Consider the following 18,681-nt stretch of genomic DNA (forward strand, 5'->3'; position numbering starts at 1 on the left):
GACACGGATTTTAGTAAGTCTTCCTAAGGCTTTCCAGCTCATGTCTTTGGGTGCAGTCTGCATGTAATCTTTTCTTCTGCATGTCTGCCCTGCTCCAGCACCAGAGGAGGAGACAGCAATCTTACAGAGACTCCTTAATGAGCTCCTACCATTGCAGAAGGCCCTTTCATTATGAAAAATCTGTACACACAGATATTATCGCCTATTGGTTCTGCTTTCCTGGTTGAAGTTTGATTGATATAGATTTTGGTATTAAGTGTGATTTCAGAAGAACAGAATTTTAAGAAGAAATTCTCTGAAATTGTTCTGGGTTTCTGGAGTTCTCTCTTTTATCTAATTTGATTTAAAGGCCTTCGTGACCCTGTTTCTAATGGTAAAAGTGCACTGGTAGTCTACAGCAAGAAGTGGCAAGGGATTTTCTTAAATTATCACTTTTAGTTACTTGCACTCAAGCACCTATAAGAATGCCAGAGTCTAGGTGATCAAGTAGGTGATTTCCGTAAACAAGTATCCCAGAACGTAAAATAAAATAAAAATTTTAAAAGTACAAAAAAAGCCTAGTATGGTGGCACAGGCTACTCTGGGGGATACAAGGTAAGGGGGCAGGGTAAGGCCCAGGCTGAATCTTGCAGTTGGCTGAATTACAACACGAATGCAATTCGTAATCTCTCAAGGTCTCTTCTGTTCATGTTAGAGCACTGATTGGGAATGAATGGGATCCTGAACATTTTAATGTGACATATATGTAGACTTTGATGAAGCTGGGTACCTTGAACCCCTAAATTCTGTGAGATATGTCTTTCAGACACCCCAAAAAAAGGTGTAAAAAAGTAAAAAACACCTTCACTCCCGCCTGAGGAGTTTATTTCTCCTCTGCCTGAAGAACCTGCAATAGTCTGGTCTGAGGTAGTGGCCTTGCAGGACACTGTTGATCCTCCTGAGAAACTGCACCCACCACCTTTGCTTCCTTCAAAACCCTGTAAGACTCAAGTTTCCACCAGCCCCAAACTAGAGGGTACATAGTGGGACCCATTAGTAGGGGTAGAATTTACTATAACAACTACTGATGGTTTTTTTCCAATGCTAATAGGCAGAAACCTAGGGACTTTGTGTGGAAATGCTTCTTGAGGGTGGGGTATGAAGGCAGAGAAAAAATAAATTTGATACACACCAGATTTATCAATATAGAGTCATTAAGCCAAGGTTCTGGATTCAGTGTTTTTCTTTGAGAGGATAAGGATGGCTCTAGCAGTTTGCTTGGTTGGTTGACTAAAATAGGGAAGCAAATGTTGACTATCCTTAATTAAGGAGAAATTCAAGGACTTCCTTGGTATACTCCAAAGGCTTAAGGACACTGGAATGTTACAGTGAATTTATCACGGAAGAACTGCTCAGCCACGCTGGTAGGTCCAGAGGACGTGACTTTCACCAAGGCTGCAAGAAATTACTTTGTATGCGGAGCCCAGAAATCTGTGAGGAGTTTGTGGTGGCTCTCTTCTTTAGTCAGACATCACTGCAGGCTTGCCCTTGAGGAAAGATCATGCTGCACTGCCTAATAACTATGCTGTTAATCGTTGTCCCGACCTTCCTCAACAGATCTGCTCCCAATTCTTACTGTGGCAGTGCATGGTGGAAAAGTAATCAGAATTCTCACGGATTACTTGATAAAGGCTCTGAACTGGTACTAATTCCAGGATACCTAAAATGTCCCTATGCTACTCTAATAAGAGTTGTTTCTGTTAATTATGTGGTTTTTCATCAGGAAATTCATGTGGTTTAACATCAGGTCCAATGTACAGTGGACTAACTTGGTCCATGAATCCACCTTCTGGTTGTGTCCCAGCTTCAGAATGCATAGTTGGGGACATACAGGGTGACTGACAGAATCCCCACATTGGTTCCCTGACCTGTGGAGTGAGGGATACTATGGATAGAGAGGCCAAGTTGAAGCCACTAGAACTGCCCTAATTATAAAAATCATAATCCACAAGCAATACTACTTTCCTGGAGGGACTACAGTAACTGGTGGTAACACCAAGCGTTTGAAGGACACAGGCTAGTGATTCTTCACCCATCCCTTTCAACTGAACTATTTGTCCTGTGCAGAAATATATGGATTTGTGGCCAGGCACGGTGGCTCACGCCTATAATCCCAGCACTTTGGGAAGCCAAGGCAGGTGGATCACTTGAGGTCAGGAGTTCAAGACCAGCCTGGCCAACATGGTGAATCCCTGTCTTTACTAAAAAATACAAACAATTAGCTAGGTGTGATGGTGCACAACTACAGTCCCAGCTGCTCAGGATGTTGAGGCAGGAGAATTGCTTGGACCTGGGAGGTACTGCAGCTGCTGTGCTCCAGGTGGTTTTGTTGCTTTCGTAACTGTGACATCCCTGGGAACCTGATACATAATATCAATTAGGTGAATGTTTTTTTTCTCTTTCAGTCATTATCACAAACAAGTTTGGGTTCAGCTGGAAAGGTCAGCAATGTACTATGACCTCCTATTTCAAGCTTATATCAACTCTCTAGGCTTACATCCTAAACGAGTCCTTAAGGGTCCTTGACCACCGTTCCCTTATACCAGATGTGACACCATCTTTGCACTGAAAACACTATGCTGACTGAGCGGGAGGTAGCAACTAATCCAGTCGCATTAGCAACATACTTGCAAGACATTCTGTGATAAATAATTCCCACACAAAATCAGGGGCCTTCTAACTGAGTGAAACGTTTAACAATCTAGTAGTCTGGCATGTCAAGATGGTGCTTATAAGGTGAACAGCAAGTTCCTACATCTTGCCTTTCTTACCACTAAATAAGGAACGCAAAAACGAATTGTGTAATAGATGCTTATTTTCACATATACCTCAATGTTGTGCAGTACGTTGACCCATTGACAGGTGCCTGAAACCCTGCTAGCATGGATTGGGGCCCAGAAAAAGAGAAGCTTCCTTAGTCCTGTACCTGCGGTCTCATGTGGAGTTCCCTGTGACCAGTTGACTAGAAAATAAAAAACATCATGCCTGATTTTCATTTGTTATTTCAGAATATGCAGGCACAACATGTATTAGTTTGTTACTAATGCAAAACAAATTTTCCCCAATTTAGCAGCTTAAAACAACACAAATATATAAGCAGTTCTGTAGATGAGAAATCCATGCAGCCTGGATTGGTTTCTCCGCTTAGGATCTCACAAAATCAAAGTTAAGGTATCAGCCAGGCTGCTAACTAACTGAGGACTCAGAGAGAAACTGTTTTCAAGCTCATTTGGGTTACGGGCAGGTCTAACTTCTTAAAGTTGTGGAACTGAGGTAGCCGTATACTTGCGGTCTTGGCTGAGGCCACTCTAAGCTACTTGAGCCACTTCTATACCTCCTTGGATGCATCCCTCTATTTTCTAAGCAGTAATGGTGCATCATGATTATGGTGGCTGACATAAAGATTATTCATGGGTTTGGCAAGATGAACTTTCATTTACCAGGTCCATCTCACTACAGCCACTGCACACTATTCAATCTGCCAGCAGCAGAGACCAACACTGAGTCCCCAATGTAGCACCATGTCCCAGAGTGGTCAGTCAGCTTCCAGGTAGCACTGTGATTACTTGGGTCTACTTCCACAATTGAAGGGGCATCACTTTGATCTTGCTCAAATAGACACTTATTCTGCATATGGATTTTCATTCCCACCCACGGTACTTCAAGAAAACCAATACTGTGCTATTAGGAAAGGCTGTATCCACCATCGTGGTATCCCACACTGCACCAGTTTTTTTTTTTTTTTTTAATACTTTAAGTTCTAGAGTACATGTGCACAACATGCAGGTTTGTTACATATGTATACATGTGCCATGTTGGTGTGCTGCACCCATTAACTCATCATTTACATTAGGTATGTCTCCTGATGCTATTCCTCCCCACCCCCGCCTACCCCACGACAGGCCCCGGTGTGTGATGTTCCCCACCCTGTGTCCATGTGTTCTCATTGTTCAATTCCCACCTATGAGTGAGAATATGCGGTGTTTGGTTTTATGTCCTTGCAATAGTTTGCTCAGAATGATGGTTTCCAGCTTCATCCAAGTCCCTACCAAGGACATGAACTCATCCTTTTTTATGGCTGCATAGTATTCCATGTTGTATATGTATCACATTTTTTTAATCCAGTCTATCATTGATGGACATTTGGGTTGGTTCCAAGTCTTTGCTATTGTGAATAGTGCCGCGATAAACATACGTGTGCATGTGTCTTTATAGCAGGATGATTTATAATCCTTTGGGTATATGCCCAGTAATGGGATGGCTGGGTCAAATGGTATTTCTAGTTCTAGATCCTAGAGGAATCGCCACATTGTCTTCCACAATGGTTGAACTAGTTTACAGTCCCACCAACAGTGTAAAAGTGTTCCTATTTCTCCACATCCTCTCCAGCACCTGTTGTTTCCTGATTTTTTAATGATCGCCATTCTAACTGGTGTGAGATGGTATCTCATTGTGGTTTTGATTTGCGTTTCTCTGATGGCCAGTGATGATGAGTATTTTTTCATGTGTCTGTTGGCTGCATAAATGCCTTCTTTTGAGAAGTGTCTGTTCATATCCTTTGCCCACTTTTTGATGGGGTTGTTTGATTTTTTCTTGTAAATTTGTTTAAGTTCTTTGTAGATTCTGGATATTAGCCCTTTGTCAAATGGGTAGATGGTAAAAATTTTCTCCCATTCTGTAGGTTGCCTGTTCACTCTGCTGGTAGTTTCTTTTGCTGTGCAGAACCCCTTAGTTTTATTAGATCCCATTTGTCAATTTTGGCTTTTGTTGGCATTGCTTTTGGTGTTTTAGTCATGAAGTCCTTGGCCATGCCTATGGCCTGAATGGTATTGCCTAGGTTTTCTCCTAGGGTTTTTATGGTTTTAGGTCTAACATTTAAGTCTTTAATCCATCTTGAATTAATATTTGTATAAAGTTTAAGGAAGGGATCCAGTTTCAGCCTTCTACATATGGCTAACCAGGTTTCCCAACACCATTTCTTAAATAGGGAATCCTTTCCCCATTTCTTGTTTTTGTCAGGTTTGTCAAAGATCAGATGGTTGTAGATGTGTGGTATTATTTCTGAGGGCTCTCTTGTGTTCCATTGGTCTATATCTCTGTTTTGGTACCAGTACCATGCTGTTTTGGTTACTGTAGCCTTGTAGTATAGTTTGAAGTCAGGTAGCATGATGCCCCCAGCTTTGTTCTTTTGGCTTAGGATTGCCTTGGCAATGCAGGATCTTTTTTGCTTCCATATGAACTTTAAAGTAGGTTTCTCCAATTCTGGAAGAAAGTCATTGGTAGCTTGATAGGGATGGCATTGAATCTATAAATTACCTTGGGCAGTATGGCCATTTTCACAATATTGATTCTTCCTATCCATGAGCATGGAATGTTCTTCCATTTGTTTGTGTCCTCTTTTATTTCATTGAGCAGTGGTTTATAGTCCTCCTTGAAAAGGTCCTTCACATCCCTTGTAAGTTAGATTCCTAGGTATTTTATTCTCTTTGAAGCAATTGTGAATGGGAGTTCACTCATGATTTGGCTCTCTATTTGGCTGTTATTGTTGTATAGGAATGGTTGTGATTTTTGCACATTGATTTTGTATCCTGAGACTTTGCTGAAGTTATCTGCTTAAGGAGATTTTGGGCTGAGACGATCGGGTTTTCTAAATATACAATCATGTCACCTGCAAACAGGGACAGTTTGACTTCCTCTTTTCCTAATTGAATACCCTTTATTTCTTTCTCCTGCCTGATTGCCCTGGCCAGAACTTCCAACACTATGTTGAATAGGAGTGGTGAGAGAGGGCATCCCTGTCTTGTGCCAGTTTTCAAAGGGATGCTTTCAGTTTTTGCCCATTCAGTATGATATTGGCTGTGGCGTTGTCATAAATAGCTCTTATTATTTTGAGATATGTCCCATCAATACCTAGTTTATTGAGAGCTTTTAGCATTAAGGTGTTGAATTTTGTCAAAGGCCTTTTCTGCATCTATTGAGATAATCGTGTGGTTTTTGTCTTTAGTTCTGTTTATATGATGGTTACGTTTCTTGATTTGCATATGTTGAATCAGCCTTGCATCCCAGGGATGAAGCCAACTTGATCGTGGTGGATAAGCTTTTTGATGTGCTGCTGGATTCGGTTTGCCAGTATTTTATTGAGGATGATGCTGGCCTCATAAAATGAGTTAGGGAGGATTCTCTCTTTTTCTATTGATTGGAATAGTTTCAGAAGGAATGGTACCAGCTTCTCTTTGTACCTCTGGGAGAATTCGGCTGTGAATCTGTCTGGACCTGGACTTTTTTTGGTTGCTAGGCTATTAAATATTGCCTCAATTTCAAAGCCTGTTATTGGTCTATTCAGGGATTCATCTTCTTCCTGGTTTAGTGTTGCGAGGGTGTATGTGTCCAGGAATTTTTCCATTTCTTCTAGATTTTCTAGTTTATTTGCGTAGAGGTGTTTATAGTATTCTCCATTTGTATTTCTGTGGGATCGGTGGTGATATCCCCTTTATCATTTTTTATTGTGTCTATTTGATTCTTCTCCCTTTTCTTCTTTATTAGTCTTGCTAGTGGTCTATCAATTTTGTTGATCTTTTCAAAAAACCAGCTCCTGGATTCATTGATTTTTTGAAGGGTTTTTTGTGTCTCTATCTCCTTCAGTTCTGCTCTGATTTTAGTTATTTCTTGCCTTCTACTAGCTTTTGAATGTGTTTGCTCTTGCTTCTCTAGTTCTTTTAATTATGATGTTAGGGTGTCGATTTTAGATCTTTCCTGCTTTCTCTTGATGGCATTTAGTGCTGTAAATTTCCCTCTACAAGCTGCTTTAAATGTGTCCCAGAGATTCTGGTATGTTGTGTCTTTGTTCTCATTGGTTTCAAAGAACATCTTTATTTCTGCCTTCATTTTGTTATGTACCCAGTAGTCATTCACGAGCAGGTTGTTGAGTTTCCATGTAGTTGAGTGGTTTTGAGTGAGTTTCTTAATCCTGAGTTCTAGTTTGATTGCACTGTGGTCTGAGAGACAGTTTGTTATAATTTCTATTCTTTTACATTTGCTGAGGAGTGCTTTACTTCCAACTATGTGGTCAATTTTGGAATAAGTGCTATGTGGTGCTGAGAAGAATGTATATTCTGTTGATTTGGGGTGGAGAGTTCTGTAGATGTCTATTAGGTCCGCTTGGTGCAGAGCTGAGTTCAATTCCTGGATATCCTTGTTAACTTTCTGTCTCGTTCATCTGTCTAATGTTGACAGTGGGGTGTTAAAGTCTCCCATTATTATTGTGTGGGAGTCTAGGTCTCTTTGTAGGTCTCTAAGGCCTTGCTTTATGAATCTGGGTGCTCCTGTATTGGGTGCATATATATTTAGGATAGTTAGCTCTTCTTGTTGAATTGATCCCTTTACCATTATGTAATGGCCTTCTTTGTCGCTTTTGATCTTTGTTGGTTTAAAGTCTGTTTTATCAGAGACTAGGATTGCAACCCCTGCTTTTTTTTGTTTTCCATTTGCTTGGTAGATCTTCCTCCATCCCTTTATTTTGAGCCTATGTGTGTCTCTGCACAAGATGGGTCTCCTGAATACAGCACACTGATGGGTCTTGACTCTTTATCCAGTTTGCCAGTCTGTGTCTTTTAATTGGAGCATTTAGCCCATTTACATTTAAGGTTAATATTTTTATGTGTCAGTTTGATCCTGTCATTATGATGTTAGCTGATTATTTTGCTCGTTAGTTGATGCAGTTTCTTCCTAGCATTGATGGTCTTTACAATTTGGCATGTTTTTGCAGTGGCTGGTACCGGTTGTTCCTTTCCATGTTTAGTGCTTCTTTCAGGAGCTCTTTTAGGGCAGGCCTGGTGGTGACGAAATCTCTCAGCATTTGCTTGTCTGTAAAGGATTTTATTTCTCCTTCACTTATGAAGCTTAGTTTGGCTGGATGTGAAATTCTGGGTTGAAAATTCTTTTCTTTAAGAATGTTGAATATTGGCCCCCACTCTCTTCTGGCTTGTAGAGTTTCTGCCGAGAGATCCACTGTTAGTCTGATGGGCTCCCCTTTGTGGGTAACCTGACCTTTCTCTCTGGCTGCCCTTAATATTTTTTCCTTCATTTCAACTTTGGTGAGTCTGACAATTATGTGTCTTGGAGTTGCTCTTCTCGAGGAGTATCTTTGTGGCATTCTCTGTATTTCCTGAATTTGAATGTTGGCCTGCCTTGCTAGGTTGGGGAAGTTCTCCTGGATGATATCCTGCAGAGTGTTTTCCAACTTGGTTCCATTCTCCCCGTCACTTTTGGGTACACCAATCAGATGTAGATTTGGTCTTTTCACATAGTCCCATATTTCTTGGAGGCTTTGTTCATTTATTTTTACTCTTTTTTCTCTAAACTTCTCTTTTCACTTCATTTCATTCATTTGATCTTCAATCACTGATACCCTTTCTTCCACTTGATCGAATCGGCTACTGAAGCTTGTGCATGCGTCACGTAGTTCTCATGCCATTAGGTCATTTAATCTCATGCCATTCAGCTCCATTAGGTCATTGAAGGTCTTCTCTATGCTGTTTATTCTAGCTAGCCATTCATCTAATCTTTTTTCTAGGTTTTTAGCTTCTTTACGATGGGTTTGAATATCCTCCTTTAGCTTGGAGCAGTTTCTTGTTACCAATCGCCTGAAGCCTTCTTCTCTCAACTGGTCAAAGTCATTCTCCATCCAGCTTTGTTCTGTTGCTGGCAAGGAGCTGCATTACTTTGGAGGAGAAATGGTGCTCTTATTTTTAGAATTTTCAGCTTTCTGCCCTGGTTTCTCCCCATCTTTGTGGTTTTATCTACCTTTGGTCTTTGATGATGGTGACGTACAGGTGGGGTTTTGATGTGGATGTCCGTTCTGTTTGTTAGGTTTACCTCTAACAATCAGCACCCCCAGCTGCAGGTCTGTTGGAGTTTGCTGGAGGTCCACTCCAGACACTGTATGCCTGGGTATCACCAGCAGAGGCTACAGAACAGCAACTATTGCAGAACGGCAAATATTGCTGCCTGATCCTTCCTCTGGAAGCTTAATCTCAGAGGGGCACCCAGTTGTATGAGGTGTCAGTCGGCCCCTACTGGGAGGTGTCTCCCTGTTAGGCTACTTGGGGGTCAGGGACCCACTTAAGGAGGCAGTCTGTCCGTTCTCAGATCTCAAACTCCGTGTTGGGAGAACCACTACTCTCTTCAAAGTTGTCAGACTGTGATGTTTAAGTCTGCTGAAGTTTCTGCTGCCTTTTGTTCAGCTATGCCCTGCCCCCAGAGGTGGAGTCTACAGAGGCAGGCAGGCCTCCTTGAGCTGCAGTGGGCTCCACCCAGTTCGAGCTTCCTGGCCGCTTTGTTTAGCTACTCAAGCCTCAGCAATGGCGAACGCCCCTCCCAACCTCACTGCTGCCTTGCAGTTTGATCTCAGACTGCTGTGCTAGCAGTGAGCGAGGCTCCATGGGCGTGGGACCCTCTGAGCCAGGCGCAGGATATAATCTCCTGGTGTGCAGTTTCCTAAGACCGTTGGAAAAGCGCAGTATTGGGGTGGGAGTGTCCCGATTTTCCAGGTACCATATGTCATGGCTTCCCTTGGCTAGGAAAGGGAATTCTCCGACAACTTGCACTTCCTGGGTGAGGCAATGCCCTGCCCTGCTTCGGCTCACACTCCATGGACTGCACCCACCATCCAATAAGCCCCAGTGAGATGAACCCGGTACTTCAGTTGGAAATGCAGAAATCACCCGTCTTCTGTGTCGCTCACGCTGGGAGCTGTAGACTGGAGCTCTTCCTATTCGGCCATCTTGGAACCAGAAATGGCCCACACTGCACCAGTTTTAAACATGAAACTCACTTTACAGGAAATGAAGTATGGGAATGGGCTCATGCTAATGGATTTCACTAGTCTTCTGATGTTCTTCAACATCATGAAGTGGCTGGCTCAATAGAACAGTGGAGTGATCTTTAAAGCCTGAGTTGTAGTTCTAGCTTTCTGGCAGTGCCTTGAGGGGCTTGGCTGACAATCTCAGAGGTGGCAATGCTGTATCCCAGCTTCAAGTATATGGAACTATTTCTCCCATAGCCACATCTATGTCTTCAAGAATGAAAGAGGCAAGATGCGGGCCTCCTCTCACTATTACTCCTGGGTGTCTAGTAGCAAAATTTTTCTTCTTATGCTCAAGAAGCAAACTTTGCTCTCAAGAAGCCAACTTTTGGCTTTGCTGGACTAGAGGTCTTAGTTACAAATTGAGAAATTTTCTAACAGGGGAACCAAAAATGATTCCATTGAAATGAAAATTGTGTCTGCCAGCTGACCACTTTGAACTCTTCATTCCTCTCAACAAAGAGACAAAGTAGGGGGTCCACTACTGACTTGGGTGATGGAAACTGAAAAAAAAAGGAGATCAGGTTCCTACTACACCAGGGGCTAAGGAAGAGTATGTCTAATATGTCTAGAGAGCTTCTTAGTCCTCCTGTGTTTTGCAATTAGAGTTCATGGAAAATCACAGCAACTCCATCCAGGTAGGACATCTAACGGTTCAGACTCTTCCGTAATGAAGGTTTGAGTCATCCTGCCAGGCCAAGCACCATGAACAACTGACATGCTATCTTAGGGCAAAGGGAATGCGAAATGGGTAGTGAAAAAAGGCAGTTATAAATACCAGCTACAACAATGTGAGCTGTTGCAGAAACCACGACGGTAATACTATTTACCTAATGGGTTAATAATATCTACCAGCACAGGTGGGAATACAAAACAACCAAAAAACAAGTTATTCTTTCAAATGAAATGCTTAGGGAAAAAGAACATCTTTTCCTAACAGAAATTTCTTAGCCTCTGGAAGGCCATTTGATTCAGTAACATATGCCAGGAGACTTCAGCAATATCCTGCTCCATCGTAGAAAACAGTAATCTGATCCTTTTCTCTCCTGAATCATTAATGAGATTATGCATTTGGGGTGTGATAATCCTCCATGGACAAGTACTCCCAAATCATATGTTCCAGTTTCTTCTCAAGGAGCTGAACAAAGTCTCGGCTCATATATCTGAAAAGAAAGAGACATGTCATTAACCAAAAGATAGCCAAAGAACCTATGCTGTAGGAAGCACCATGAAGGATAGAAAGATGAAGAAACAATCAGCATGGAAATAGAAATTCATCTGCATGGTAAGAGGTAGTCTAGCCAGCAATAACAAATGCTGGCGAGGGTGTGGAGAAAAGGGAACCTTCATACACGGTTGGTGGGAACATAAATTACTACAACAACTATGAAGAACAGTATGGAGTTTCCTCAAAAAACTAAAAATGGAGCTATCATATGATTCAGCAATTCCATTGCTGGGTATATACCCAAGAGAAAGGAAGTCAGTGTACCGAAGAGATATCTGCATTCCTATGTTTGTTGCAGCACCATTCACAGTGGCCAAGATTTGGAAGCAACCTAAGTGTCCACTAACAGATGAATGGATAAAGAAAATATGGTACATATACACCATAGAGTACTGTTCAGCCATAAAAAAAGAATGAGATTCAGTTATTTGCAACAACATGGATGGAATCAAAGGTCCTTATGTTAAGTGAAATAAGCCAGGCACAGAAAGACAAACTGCCCATGTTCTCGCTTATTTGTTGGAGCAAAAATGTAAAACAACTGAACTAATGGAGATAGAGAGTAGAATGACGGTTACCAGAGTCTGGGAAGATTACTGAGGGTGGAGGGTGTGGGAAGGGGGATGATTAATAGGTAGAAAAATAGAATAAATAAGATGTAGTATTTCATAGCCCAATAGGGTGACTATTGTCAGTAATAATTTAATTGTACATTTAAAAATAATGAAGAGTATAATTGGATTGTCCGTAACACAAAGGATAAAAGCTTGAAGAGATAGATGCCCCATTTACCGTGATATGATTATTACACATTGTTGTCTGTATCACAATATCTCATATACCCCAGAAATATATGCATCTGTTATGTCCCTACACAAATTTTTTAAAAGGCGGTTGTCTAGCAAATACAAAGAGCGTCAATCGAGGGACAATGCACACCTCAGACTATGATGATATTGGAAGTCTCCATAGTCTTTGAAGAATGAGTTAGATTCAGATAACATTAGCCTAAGTAACTGTGGAGACAGCTGTAACTGTGAGTGAGGACCAGGGTTTGAGAAACTCAAGGCAGGGGCTGTTCCCCCACGCTCACCCCCAGTATTCTATTGGGCCCAAGTGCTTAAAGAAATTGGACAGTTCCTATTTCTACCCACCTTGCTGCTTCCTTAATGATGGATTAAAAAAATAGTTTCTTGACTTCTATAGGTCCTTGCACTCCTTAAAGCAATTTGAAGATTTTTTCATATTCTAAAGGTGTTTAAAAAAACCTTCAGTATTATCAAATATAAAGAAGAATACAAGAGAATCTATACCTCAGCAATCATGCTTCATAGGCTAAAAAGTTTCAATTGCTTAAATCAAGATACTTGCACATATAAAAACTAAATAATAAAAAAGACACCTGCACATACATACCAATGAAACTCTTTTAACCCTAACCAAGTAAGAAAAGAAAAGCAAAAGGCATACTATGCTTTAGTCAAAGAAAAGAGGAACCACCGTAAATTATGTGCAAACTCAACTCTGGCAAAGAATGAGCCTCAAGAGGTAACATGAATATCTTCTGAATCATAGAAAGAGAGACTTCCTATAGTTTTATAAAACAGACATTCTTACACTATTTACTTCATCCAATGCATCGGATTTCCTTCACTAATTGACGTTTTATATCAGCATTAATTTCTTCTTGGCTTTTGGGAAAAAGGACTATTTCTCTGCATTCTAGGTCATCTCCAGAGAAATTGCTGGTAATGATTCCTCCCACAGGTGCATTGCTACCAGATTTCTGCCTCATCCCATCTTTGCTGAAGTCATCAATCTGAGAATCCAATTGGCTGGGTGGAATACCATCTCCTGTCATAAGCTCTGGTGAAACAGATTTTGACAAAAGCCATCAGTTGGAGTTTGACCACTTTCTTTCCCCTCCACACAGACCTCATGAATGACAGATCTGGAAACCAAACTGAGAAGTTGAGCTGTGAGATATGTGTGTTTCATCACCCCTCTGGGTATATCTAGGTGCTCCTCAGTTTCTAGGGAATTAATTATTTCATAAATGGGAGGACATACCAGGAGGACATCCCAGACCTGACAAACTGAGGCCAGGACACATAATACAATAAAATCACCTCTTATTTTCTGGCTCTATGAATAGATATGGAAACCAAGTAAGACAGTACAACTCTAAAGCAACATTCACAGATCCCTGGTACTCATGGGAGTTTCAGCTTGTTATGCTTTACAAGTTGAAAGCAGCAAGTCTCACTTGATATCATGATTTCTCAAATTCACTTACAAACTGCTATGTTTTACTGAGCTGGAAGCCAGACAACTGGGATACAACTCAACCGGTCTCCTGTTATATCAAACATATTCTGAGAAAATAGAGGCGGCTATTACTGCTGAAATTTCTATACGCACTCCATCACCAAAAAGTCCCTTTTAGTGTATGATTTTCCTCATCCTTCCTTTCTGTCTCACAAAAGTGACTTTCTTTTCACTCCAGGTCTGACACCTCTCATTTATTCATCGTCTGTGGCAGGCAGCATGCCAGTAGCTGGGGATCAACAGTAAACAGCCCAGAGAGCAATATTCCCTGCCCTTGTGGAGCTCACATCCTCATGGGGCGGTCAGACAGTATGTGCACAGTGAGCAAATGAAACAAACAGCGTTAGGCTGGTGGTAGGGAAGCAGTCCACAGGCCTGTGGGCAACAGCAGCAGAGGGAGCTCCGGGAGCTGCCACTGGTTGGGCAGAGCCTTCTGTGGAGGTACCCTTGGGCAGGGCTTGAAGGAAGAAGCAGAGCTGCCTGCGCAGAGGCAGAGGGGAAGTTCCAGGTTGTGGTGAGGCCAAGGGTATGGGCTGGAGTGGGGATGGACCAGGCACTATGCGGTGAAGGACAGAAGCAAAGAGAGTCAGGAGATGATGGGGCCTGTGTGAGGAGAGAGTGATGGAGGCCAGGCCATGCAGAACCTCGCAGACCAAAGCTGGTTCACAGTCGGTTCTGAGTGCTAAGGAGAGTAGAGGATGGGTGTTCAGGAGCGACATGGCATGATGTGATTTACATGCCAACATGATGACCTGGCTGCAGGGTTGGAGGGTATGTGTTTGATGGGGACAATAACGGGAAACATGGAGGTATCACAGGAGCTCAGTGATTGATCATGGCAGAGTGGAATAGAAGGAGAGAGAGAGATGCTGGGGTTCAGAAATTTTTTACAGTATTTAGAGAAGAGAAGAAAAAGAAAGGTAGAAAAAAGAATGACAGGTGTCGGGTGCAGTGGCTCGTGCCTGTAATCCCAGCATTTCGGGAGGCTGAGGTGGGTGGATCACCTGAGGTGAGGAGTTTGAGACCAGCCTGGTCAATATGGCGAAATCCCATCTCTACTAAAATTACAAAAATTCGCTGGGTGTGGTGGCTGCTGCTTGTAATCCCAGCTACTTGGGAGGCTGCAGCAGGAGAATCACTTGAACCCAGGAGACAGAGATTTCAGTGAGCCGAGATCGCGCCACTGCACTCTAGCCTGACTGAGAAGAGCGAAACTGCGTCTCAAGAAACGGACAAGAAATTTAAAAAAAATTGTGGAAAATGGAAATCCTAGAAGGCTTTCATGAAGAAGCGAGTGAACAACTGTCAAATGCTGCTGAGAAATTAATGGCAATGTCAGCTGAAACTGTTGACCTTGTCAAGGACAGTTTCTCTGGGGGGATGAGGCAGGAGGCCGACTGCACTGGATACAGCATGAAGAGGTGATGAGGACAGGCTTACTTACTGTTTTCTTTGGACATGGCAGAGCCTGCAATAAGACTGTCTCCTGCTCCTTGTTTCCTTGCCAACAGGGCCATCTTCTGCCTTTTCTGATATGAAGGACTGTCACATTCCCTGGGACGTTTAAAAACGGTTTCAGGATCTACAGACACCTTCCCTGTTTTATCGGTTATTGTTTCCTGAAAAACATCAATGAACATATTCCATTCATGACAAAAATCTAACAATCACAAAATGGCAAACAGTTTGCATATGTGTATACAACCAAAACTTTGAATCATTAATTTCACTTTTAATCACGAGCCAAGATTTACCAAGTCTCAACAAACACTCTGTTCTCAGGAAAAGAAACCTAATTTTAATGTACACTAAGTAAAACGCAAGAAAGATGGTATAACCAAATCAATCAGAATGCTTGTGGAATAAGCAGCTGTCATCAACCAAAAATAGATAAAAATATTATTACCTATTTGAAGATGTATAAGCCAATCTGTATTAACCCTTATTAGGAAAAATACATGTAGAAACCAATATGTATTAACCCTTATTATACATTATATTTTAAATTATATATAATACATTATATTATACATAATATATATTTAATATAGAAGTATGTATACTTATATATTATATATAGAAGTATGTATACGTATATATTATATAAATGTAGAAGTATGTATACTTATACTTATGTATTAGTATATAAGTATATTATATATTTATTATATATTCAAATAGATGTATAAACCAATCTGTATCAACCCTTATTAGGAAAAATGAGGACAAAGAAAAGGATTTTAGAATATTGATACAAAACTGATAACAACATCTGACAAGGACTTTAGAAGAAAGAAAAGCTACAAGATCAAGCCAAAATACAAGCCAAGATCACCCCTGAACTTAAGACACAAAATTTCAAACTAAACGTGAGCAAATAAAATGCAACAGTACTTAAAAAGGACATACATCAGCCATGGTGAAGTATATTGTAGAAATGCAACATTGATTTAACATTTGAAAATCAATAAATGTAATTCACCATATTGACAACAACAACAACAAAAACCCAGGGAAACACCACATGATCGTTTTCATATATGGTCAATGCTTAAAGTCCATTCGTGATAAAAACTATCACCAACTTAGGAAAAAGGGCAACTTTCCCATTCTGTTTAGCATATGTACAAAAAAATAGTAAATGCCATACTTCATAGTGACGTGTCAGTATTTTCTCCCTGAGTTTAAAAACAAGACAAAGATGTCCACTATCCATTCACCAATTTACTGGAGGTTCTAAAAAGTGCTGTAGCATCAGGAAAATATAATACGTTTAAAATTTGGAAAGAAATAACCTCGCAGACCAAAGCTGGTTCACAGTCGGTTCTGACTGCTTAGGAGAGTTAAGGATGGGTTTTCAGGAGTGACATGCCATGATGTGATTTACATGCCATTCACAGATGACATTGTTCTGTACATAGAAAATGCAGAAGAATAAAATCATTATGGTTAATAAGCAAATTTAGTCAACATACTAGACCTAATAAAAACCAATGGCATTTCTGTGTAATTAATAGCAACAAATAATTAGAATATGAGATTTCAAATGTCATTAAAAACAGTACCAAAAACATCAAATATTTAGGAATAAATCTAATCAAGATGTGCTAGAGTACTACACAAAAATTATAAAACATCACTCAGAGAAATTCAAGACTGCAGTAAATGGAGAAAAATATTCTTTCTATGCATTGGAAGACTAGGCTAGAGTGGAGTGGCACAGTCTCTGCTCACTGCGACCTCCACCTGCCAAGTTCAAGAGATTCTCCTGCCTCAGCCTCCCGAGTAGCTGGGATTACAGGCATCTGCCATGATGCCTGGCTAATTTTTCTATTTTTAGTAGAGATGGGGTTTCACTATGTTAGCCATACTGGTCTCGAACTCCTGACCTCAAGTGATCCGCCCACCTCGGCCTCCCAAAGTGCTGGGATTACAGGCGTGAGCCACCTCAGAATGATCATAGCAATCATATTTAAAATTCCACCATGTTAACAAAAGTTTTTCTGAAAATTGACAAGCAGATCATTTTTTAAGTATATGCAAATTAAAGATTTGGAAAAGCCAAGTTTTTTTAAGCCAAGGGAAAGTCAGTTTTTTTAAGAAAAAGAACTAAGTTAGTAGATATGCACTACTATATTCGAAATTTACTATAAAGGTAGAGTAATTAAAACAGTGTGGTATTGGAGCAATGACAGGCAAATACACCAAGGGAAGAGGACACAGGACAAAAACAATCTGGAAATACAAAATACAGAAGAGCTGTAAATCATTGTGGAAAGGAGAGTGCTTTTAATAAATGCACTTGATAAATGCAGGGAAAATACAAACATTGACTCTTACCTCTTCTCACTCCACAAAACTTTATTAAAGATGGATACACAATCTAGTAAACACTTAAGATATTGTCTTCACAACTATAGAATAGGCAAAGATGTTTTTAATGAGGATAAACAAGCACTAACCATAAAGAATGAACTGTTTAATTAGACATAATTAAATGGAAAACTTCCATTCCTCAAAGACACTATTAACAGACTGAAAAACCAAAGCATGTTTGTAGATTGTACATTATGCAGTATAAAGTACAGGTTATATATAGAAATATATATTAATTACACACATATATGCATATAGATCTGGCAACAAATGAGTGGAATCCAGAATACATCCACAACTACAAATGAATTTCTAAAAAACAAACATCCCAATAAAATTTGGGGGGAAAAGCTGAATATGCACTTCATAGGAGTCATACTCAAATGGCTAATAATCACATCGAATATACCTGGACTCTGACTTTACTCCATTCCATGAAAATTTATTTCAGATGATTGCAAGATGAAAAAGTTCTGGAGATCTGTTTCACAACAATGTTAATATACTTAACACTACTGAACTGCACACTTAAAAATGGTTAAGATGGTAGATTGTATGCCATGTATTTTTTCCCACAATTTAAAAATTTAATGAAAAATGAACTCTCATGGAATGATACCCTCCAGCAAATACAGAGATAATTGAGGGTACAAGCGCACATAAGACCGAAAAGTGCACACTACTACCAGCTTTCTGAATCAGCCCATATTTGCTGAGACTAGTTAATTCATTAAACAGATAATACAGTTAGTTGGGTAGAATACCATATCCTGCCGTGTTCATAACCTCTGGTGGAGCAGATTTTGACAAGGAATCAGGTGGAGTTTGACCACTTCCATCTTCTCCTCATGGACATCGCAAATGACAGTAGCATCTGGAAACCAAATTAAGTGGTTTCACATAAAAGTCTCACATGATGTCATGATTTCTGAAACTTGCAAATTAAATGGTTGAGCTGCAAGGCAGGTGCATTTCTTCACCCCCACAGGGACGTCGCTGTACTCTGTAGTTTCTAGGAAATTATTATTTCATAAAGTAAAATGATAAACCAGACAGAAATCTCAGACCTGAAAAATTGAGCTCATAAAAGATAATACAACAAAACTACCTCTTAACATCCTGGCACTATCAATATGTACAGAAATCGAGTAAAACTATACAACTAATGAACATTCATAAATTCCTGGTACTCTTTTTATTTATTTATTTATTCATTTTGAGACAGGGTCTTGCTCTGTCGCCCAGGCTGGAGTGCAGTGGCATGCTCATGGTCATGGCTCACTGCAGCCTTAACCTTCTGTGCTCAAGCAGTCCTCCTGCCTCAGCCTCCCTAGTAGCTGGGACTACA

At 40.5% G+C, this 18,681-nt stretch overlaps 1 pseudogene; it reads right to left on the bottom strand.

The window, feature by feature from the left end:
- Positions 1-10,964: 10,964 nt before the first annotated feature.
- On the bottom strand, positions 10,965-15,097 carry LOC129052838 (cancer/testis antigen family 45 member A6-like; annotated as a pseudogene).
- Positions 15,098-18,681: the final 3,584 nt, after the last annotated feature.

This window comes from Pongo abelii, chromosome X (assembly GCF_028885655.2).
Source record: "Pongo abelii isolate AG06213 chromosome X, NHGRI_mPonAbe1-v2.0_pri, whole genome shotgun sequence".
NCBI classification, from domain to species: Eukaryota; Metazoa; Chordata; class Mammalia; order Primates; family Hominidae; genus Pongo; species Pongo abelii.